We start from the raw sequence: 9,106 nt of genomic DNA on the forward strand, positions 1-9,106 counted from the left end.
CTTGCTCCAGCCGCCCAAAGCAGCGCCGGTCGTGCCGCATGCTCCTGCCTCCCGTGGGCGGCTATGCTGCCGCGGAGGCCTCACCGCCCCTACTATTCCCACCGCTGGTCAGGCCCTACGGCGACGGCAGCCTCACACCGCAGCCGAACCAGTGAACCCTCGTACTCCTCTCCGCGCGGGCTTCCACTATCGCGTCTTCCCCAGCTCCCCGCCGTCCCCTTCCTAGGCCTCGCCATCGTCCACCGCCCTGGTGCTCTCGGCGCGGCGTGGTCAACATGGTCAAGGAACGACTTCCATCGGACGTGGACTGTACGTGGAGAGGCTGACAGCTGGGTCCACGGCTGCAGCAAGGAAGTGCCTCCTTATTACGCGGAAAATAATGATTCCTCCACCTGACAGTTGGGACCCACCAGACGGGCCACTGTATTTCGAGAAAAAAATGTTTCCCCCTGACTGTTGGGACCCACCAGCTACATCTTCGCACGCAGGGAAGTGCCTGACAGTCGGGACCCACCTGGTCAAAGCGTATGTCGCGTTGTCATTCTGGTCGCGAACGTGTACGTACATATACACTGGTCGATGTAGAGGCGCGCACATAGCATGTACACGTACGTACATCGGCCAGGGTGCAAGAAAGAAAATACGGCCACGTATGTGTACATACGGGCGGGGTCTCAAACGCCTACTCGCGCATACGTACAGCCAGGGCTCGTGTACATGGCTGGGTCGGAATGGAGAAACAGCGTTGTCGTCGTGTTCATGGGGAGGCAACGGAATGCGTGGTCGTGTTCATCGGGAGGGCTTGGACGGAACAGGCGATGGAAACGAGGCCTGACATACCGCAGAACGAAGGAAACAGCCTTGTGTTCGACCAGCCATGTTCGAAACGGGATCTTGTTCATCGGGAGGGGTCTGACGTACCGCAAAACGGAGGAAACGGACCTCCTACGGTCGAAACAGGGGTCCTGTTCATCGGGAGGGGTGTGGCGTACCGCAAAACGGAGGAAATGGACTTGTGTTGGAGCGCTACGGTCGAAACGGGGTCCTGTTCATCGGGAGGGGTGTGGCGTACCGCAAAACGGGACTCCACGGGATACTGTTCATCTCCACCGTCGAACCCCTCCAGCCTCCACGGGCTACTGTTCATCCACCGTCGACCTCCTCCAGCCTCCACCTGCGACTGTTCATCCACGGGCTCCTATTCATCCAGCCTCCACCGCACGCTACTCCACCGGCTACTCTTCAACCAACCCTCTCCACGGGCTCCTGTTCAACCACCCCTCCACAGGCTACTATTCATCCTGCCCTCCACGGGGTGGTCCTGTTCATCCAGCCCTCCACCGGGTCCTGTTCATCCAGCCCCAACCGGCTCGATCGATCGGGGTACTGTTCATCCAGAGGCAACACCACAGGATCCTGTTCATCCACCCCCATCGGGAACTGTTCATCCAAACCCCCCCGCAATGCTCACTGTTCATCCAGAGGCAGCATCGATCGGCTTCAGTTAGCAGCAGTAGCGAAGGAATCACTCGATCGAGTTTAGTTAACAGCCATCGATCGATCGCTCGGGTTCAGTAACGCGTAGCCTACAGTGCAATCGCTCGGGTTCAGTTAGATCCCAACCCCTCGCTTGGGTTTAGTTAGAGCCCAACGCCTCGCACACACGCGCGTACGTACGAGAGAAACGCGCATCGCTCGGCCCCCGACCACCCACTGTAATCGGGGACTCCCCGATATTTTCCCTGCCCTCGCTTCTACCACGGTTTTTTCCGTCATGGACGGCCCAAAGAATGTCATGCAGCTGCGTCTCCGGCCCGCCCAGGATGAAAAGCCCATTTTATGTCATGATTTTTTGTCATAGAAGTAGGAGCCCACCGCATCTATGATGATACCAGGTTTTGTCACAATTATCGTCATAGAAGTGTCATATGTATGACAGAAAAAAATTTGTTCGGCCCAAAATGTCACAGATGTGTCTTTTTTTGTAGTGTAAGGGCATTAGTCCCACTCTATGTCAGCACAAAATTAATATGGAGCCCGATGCTAAACCAGTTGTTGATCATCAACGACGGTTAAATCCTAAGATGAAAGAAGTGGTAAGAAATGAAATACTAAAGCTTCTGGAGGCAGGTATAATTTATCCTTTTGCTGATAGTAGATGGGTAAGTCCCGTTCATTGTGTCCCTAAGAAGGGATGTATTACTGTTGTTCCTAATGATAAGAATGAATTGATTCCACAAAGAATTGTTACAGGCTATAGAATGGTAATTGATTTTCACAAATTAAACAAAGCTACTAGAAAAGATCATTAAACTCTACCTTTTATTGATCAAATGCTAGAAAGACTGTCCAAACATACACATTTCTACTTTCTAGATGGTTATTCTGTTTTTTCTCAAATACATGTGTCTAAACAAGATCAAGAAAAAACCACTTTTACTTGCCCTTTCGGTACTTTTGCCTATAGACGTATGCCTTTTGGTTTATGCAATGCATGTGCTACCTTTCAAAGATGTATGACTGCTATATTCTCTGACTTTTGTGAAAAGATTGTTGAGGTTTTCATGGATGATTTCTCCATTTACGAAACTTCTTTTGATGATTGCTTAAGCAACCTTGATCGAGTTTTGCAGAGATGTGAATAAACTAATCTTGTCTTGAATTGGGAGAAGTGTCACTTTATGGTTTGAAGGTATTGTCTTGGGGCATAAAATTTCTGAAAGAGGTATTGAAGTTGATAAAGCTAAAGTAGATGCTATTGAAAAGATGTCGTGTCCTAAAGATATCAAAGGTATAAGAAGTTTCCTTGGTCATGCTGGTTTCTATAGGAGGTTTATTAAATACTTCTCTAAAATTTCTAGGCCTCTCACTAATCTCTTGCAAAAAGATGTTCCTTTTGTTTTTGATGATGATTGTGTAGAAGCATTTGAAATACTTAAGAAAGCCTTGATTTCTGCACCTATTGTTTAGCCACCTGATTGGAATTTACCCTTTGAAATTATGTGTGATGCTAGTGATTATGCTGTTGGTGCTGTTCTAGGGAAAATAGTTGATAAGAAATTGAAAGTTATTCATTATGCTAGTAAAACTCTAGATAGTGCCCAGAGAAATTATGCTACTACTGAAAACGAATTTTTAGCAGTTGTTTTTGCTTGTGATAAGTTCAGATCTTATATTGTTGATTCCAAAGTAACTGTTCACACTGATCATGCTGCTATTAAATACCTTATGGAAAAGAAAGGTGCTAAGCCTAGACTTATTAGATGGGTTCTCTTGTACAAGAATTTGATTTGCATATTATTGATAGAAAGGGAGCTGACAACCCTGTTGCAGATAACTTATCTAGGTTAGAAAATGTTCTTGATGACCCACTACCTATTGATGATAGCTTTCCTGATGAGCAATTAGCTGTCGTAAATGCTTCTCGTAATACTCCATGGTAGGCTGATTATGCTAATTACATTGTTGCTAAGTTTATACCACCTAGTTTCACATACCAGCAAAAGAAAAAGTTTTTCTATTATTTAAGACATTACTTTTGGGATGACCCACATCTTTATAAAGGAGTAGATGGTGTTATTAGACGTTGTGTACCTGAGCATGAACAGGAACAGATCCTACGCAAGTGTCACTTCGAGGCCTATGGAGGACACCACACGGGAGATAGAACTGCACACAAGGTATTACAATCTGGTTTTTATTGGCCTACTCTCTTCAAGGATGCTCGTAAGTTTGTCTTGTCTTGTGATGAATACCAGAGGATTGGCAATATTAGTAGACGTCAGGAAATGCCTATGAATTATTCACTTGTTATTGAACCATTTGATGTTTGGGGCTTTGATTATATGGGACCTTTTCCTTCCTCTAATGGGTATACATATATTTTAGTTGCTGTTTATTACGTTACTAAGTGGGTAGAAGCTATTCCAACTAGTAGGGCTGATTATAACACTTTTATTAAGATGCTTTTAGAAGTTATTTTCCGAGGTTTGGAGTCCCTAGATATTTAATGACTGATGGTGGTTCACATTTTATTCATGGTGCTTTCCGTAAAATGCTTGCTAAATATGATGTCAACCATAGAATTGCATCTCCTTATCATCCTGAGTCTAGCGGGCAAGTAGAATTGAGCAATAGAGAGATTAAATTGATTTTGCAAAAGACTGTTAATAGATCTAGAAAGAATTGGTCTAAGAAACTTGATGATGCATTATGGTCTTATAGAACTGCTTATAAAATCCTATGGGTATGTCTCCGTATAAAATGCTCTATGGAAAAGCATGTCACTTACCTCTTGAACTAGAACATAAAGCTTATTGGGCAATCAAAGAGCTCATCTATGATTTCAAACTTGTCGGTGAGAAGAGGTTATTTGACATAAGCTCGCTTGATGAATGAAGAACCCAAGCCTATGAGAATGCCAAGTTGTTTAAAGAAAATTTAAAAGATGGCATGACAAAAGGATACAAAAGCGTGAGTTTAATGTAGGTGATCATATTTTCCTATACAACTCTCGTTTAAGATTTTTTTGCAGGAAAGCTTCTCTCTAAATGGGAAGGTCCTTACATTATCGAGGAGGTTTATCGCTCTGGTGCCATCAAGATCAACAACACCGAAGGCACATATCCAAAGGTGGTAAACGGTCAAAGAATCAAGCACTATATCTCAGGTACTCCCATAAATATTGAGACCAATATAATTAATACCATAACACCGGAGGAGCACATAAGGGACACTTTCCAGAACGTTTCAGACTCCGAAAAGGAATATGTATGTGGAACGGTAAGTAAACCGACTCCAAAATGTTTCCAATGGCATTTTTTCTCCGTTTTGGAATATTTAGAAAATTAGGAAAATTAAAAGTAGTCCGAAGAGTGCATGAGGAAGCGGCAAGGCAGGAGGGTGCACCCTACCCCCTTGGGCGCGCCCCTGTACCTTGCCGCCACCTCGTGTGCCCTCCGGACTCCGTTTTCTTGCACAATACTTCTTTTGGTCGGTAAAAATTCATTATATAATCTCCCGAAGGTTTTGACCAGCGTACCACAACAATATCTTCTGTTTTTTGTGTTGAGTTGTTTCTGCAGCAGATTTAGAGCAAGATGTCTTCGCAAGAGTCGGTCGGGGGAGAGTCGTGTCTCTCATCCGACACCAGACCCAAGAGCAAACAGCGAAGCTGACCACTTCGGGTAACCAACGGAGGAAGAGATGGAGGCTGACTTGAAAAGGGTGGATGCCATGGAGGATCAAGATGTTACCTCTCGTCTTCAATCTGGATTCATGCTGGAGGAACTTTAGAGCTCAGCGATACCAAATTCGGTCATCCCTCCCAATGCTAGATTTCTCTCTTATGAAAATATGATAAAGAGTGTTGCTTTTCCCCCGCAGCTATGAAACATCCATGGGTGATTGGAGCTCTAGCCGTCACGGGTAAACTTCGCAAGGAAATAATGGATCTTAAGCAGCAAAATAATAAGCTCGAGGGAGAATCGCATCCTAAGGGGCATCATCGCCAAGAATATCACATCACCACCTCCGAAGAAAGAGACCTAAAAACATGGGTATGGGCACTCCCCTTGGCAACTGCCAAGCTTGGGGGAGGTGCCCCGGTATCGTATCACCATCACACCTTTACCTTTATCGTTTTTCTTAGTTCTATCCTTTTGGTTATATCTTGATCTAGTAGAATAAAGTTTTTAGTACGATCTATCTTTGAGTTTTGTTTCGAGGTCTATCTATGTAATCGAGTCCATGAGTTATATAATAAAGAGTAGTTTTGAGTTGAGGGCTTTCCTTTCTTGCTATGATCTTGAGGGAATAAAATAAGAGAAAGAATAAAAAGAAATAAAAAGATCATATAATGATCTTATGGAGAGTGATCACTTCACATATAAAGAGTATGATGAATAAAAGTTATTGAGAGTTGACAAACATAGTTTTAGTCATTGTTGCAATTAATAGGAAGTAAAAAAGAAAGAGAGGCTTCACATATAAATATACTATCCTTGACATCTTTTGTAATCGTGAGCACTCATTAAAATATGACATGCCAAAAGGTTGATGTTGGACAAGGAAGACAACATAATGGGTTATATTTTCTTATACCCGAATAGAAGTTATATTGTTATGGATCCTCCAACATGTTGAGCTTGCCTTCCTCTCTTATGCTAGCCAAATCCTTTGCACCAAGTAGAGATACTACTTGTGCTTCCAAACATCCCTTAAACCAGTTTTGCCATGCGATTCCATCATACCTACCTATGGATTGAGTAAGATCCTTCAAGTAAGTTGTCATCGGCACAAGCAATAAAAATTCCTCTCTAAATATGTATGATCTATTAGTGTGAAGAAAATAAGCTTTATACGAACTTGTGATATGGAAGAAATAAAAGCGACAGACTGCATAATAAAGTTCTTTATCACAAGCAGCAATATACAGTGACGTTCTTTTGCATTAAGATTTTGTGCATCCAACCATAAAAGCGCATGACAACCTCTGCTTCCCTCTGCGAAGGGCCTATATTTGATCTTCTAGCCTTATAGAAGAGTCATGGTGATCTTCACCTTTCCTTTTTACACCTTTTCTTTTTGGAAAGCACTATGTGTTGGAGAAAGATCCAGATATATGTATCCACTAGGATGTAGGTTATCAAAAGTATTATTGTTGACATTACCCTTGAGGTAAAAGGTTGGGAGGCGAAACTATAAGCCCCTATCTTTCTCTGTGTCTGACTGAAACTTTGGACTCATAAGTATCGCGTGAATGTTAGCAATTGTGAAATATTCAATGATAGTTGAGTATGTGGACTTGCTGAAAAGCTCTTGTATTGACTCTTTCCGATGTTATGATTAATTGAAATTGCCTCAATTACTGAGATCATAGTTTGTTAGTTTTCAATGAAGTTTCTGATTCATACTTTACCTTGTGAACAAGTGGTTACTTTGGCATAACAAATTATATGACAATATATGTTGCTGTTCTAAAGATGATCATGATGCCCTCATGTCCGAATTTTATTTTATCGACACCTCTATCTCTAAACATGTGGACATATTTTTCGATTTCGGCTTTCGCTTTGCAAGTTCTAAGCTTGGGGGAGTTGATACGTCCATTTTGCATCATGCTTTTATAATGATATTTATTGCATTATGGGTTGTTATTACACATTATGGCACAATACTTATGCCCTTTCTCTCTTATTTTACAAGGTTTACACAAAGAGGGAGAATGCCGGCAGCTGGAATTCTGGACTAGAAAAGGAGCAAATCTGAGAAACCAATTCTGCACAACTCCAAAAGTCCTGAAACTTCATGGAGAATTATTTTGGAATATATAAAAAATATTGGGCGAAGAAAGTACCAGAGGGGACCCACAAGGAAACCACAAGGGTGGGGGCGCACCCTACCCCCCTAGGGGCACCCCCTACCTTGCCGCCCACCTGGCAGGCCCCCGGTGCTCATCTTGTGCTATATGAAGGGTTCTACCTGGAAAAAATCAAGAGGAAGCTTTCGGGACAAAGCGCCGCCGTCTCGAGGCGGAACTTGGGCAGAACCAATCTAGGGCTTCGGCGAAGCTGTTCTGCCAGGGAAACTTCCCTACCAAAGGGGGAAATCGAAGCCATCGTCATCACCAACGATCCTCTCATCGAGAGGGGGTCAATCTCCATCAACATCTTCACCAGCACCATCTCCTCTCAAACCGTAGTTCATCTCTTGTATCCGATCTTTGTCTCAAAACGTCAGATTGGTACCTGTGGGTTGCTAGTAGTGTTGATTATTCCTTCTAGTTGATGCTAGTTGGTTTATTCAGTGGAAGATTATGTTCAGATCCTTAATGCTATTCAATACTCCTCTAATTATGAACATGAATATGCTTTGTGAGTAGTTACATTTGTTCTGAGGACAAGGGAGAAGTCTTGTTATAAGTAATCATGTGAATTTGGTATTCGTTCGATATTTTGATGAGATGTATGTTGTCTCTCCTCTAGTGGTGTTATGTGAACATCGACTATATGACACTTCACCATTGTTTGGGCCTAGGGGAAGGCATTGGGAAGTAATAAGTAGATGATGGGTTGCTAGAGTGACAGAAGCTTAAACCCTAGTTTATGCGTTGCTTCGTAAGGAGCTGATTTGGATCCATATGTTTCATGCTATGGTTAGATTTATCTTAATTCTTCTTTCATAGTTGCGGATGCTTGCGAGAGAGGTTAATCATAAGTGGGAGGCTTGTCCAAGAAAGGGCAGCACCCAAGCACCGGTCCACCCACATATCAAATTATCAAAGTAACGAACGTGAATCATATGAGCATGATGAAAACTAACTTGACAGTAATTCCCATGTGTCCTCGGGAGCGCTTTACTTTACATAAGATTTCTTCGAGGCTTGTACTTTGCTACAAAAAGGATTGGGCCACCTTGCTGCACCCTAGTTACTTTTTTTACTTGTTACCTGTTACAAATTATCTTATCACACAACTATCTGTTACTGATAATTTCAGTGCTTGCAGAGAATACCTTGTTGAAAACCGCTTGTCATTTCCTTCTGCTCCTCGTTGGGTTCGACACTCTTACTTATCGAAAGGAATACGATAGATCCCCTATACTTTTGGGTCATCAGAGAGCTACCTTATGCCACCTTGAGCAAAGATGAAACGGGGCGACACCAAGAGCATGAAGACACCACAACACAATGATCGCCATTGGAGGGAACTGAACAAGCACATCAACGGGGAGTTGATGTTCGGGCACCACATGGAAAGGGTGTGCAAGGGGAGCGATCGTCATTGTGTAGTTTAAATATATCTGACATCATGTAGGGGGAGCCGCCCACACATGTGCAGTGCATCACTTTAAATTCACATGGCTCCATCCACGATGGTTAGGGTTTGGTTGAAATGAATTTCAAATGTAACTTGACTTACTTGATTTGAGTTTGAAATTCATTTTTAAGTTTTGAATTTGGTTTCAAAATGATTTCACATGTCAATGGTTTTGGTTTCAAACTAGATTCTAGTTTGAATTTGAATTAGGTTTGACATATGAGTTCATATTTGAATTTGAGTTGAATTGAAATGGTTTGAGTTAGGGTTTTAATAATATAAGTTTC

This window comes from Triticum urartu, chromosome 2 (assembly GCF_003073215.2).
Source record: "Triticum urartu cultivar G1812 chromosome 2, Tu2.1, whole genome shotgun sequence".
NCBI lineage: Eukaryota > Viridiplantae > Streptophyta > Magnoliopsida > Poales > Poaceae > Triticum > Triticum urartu.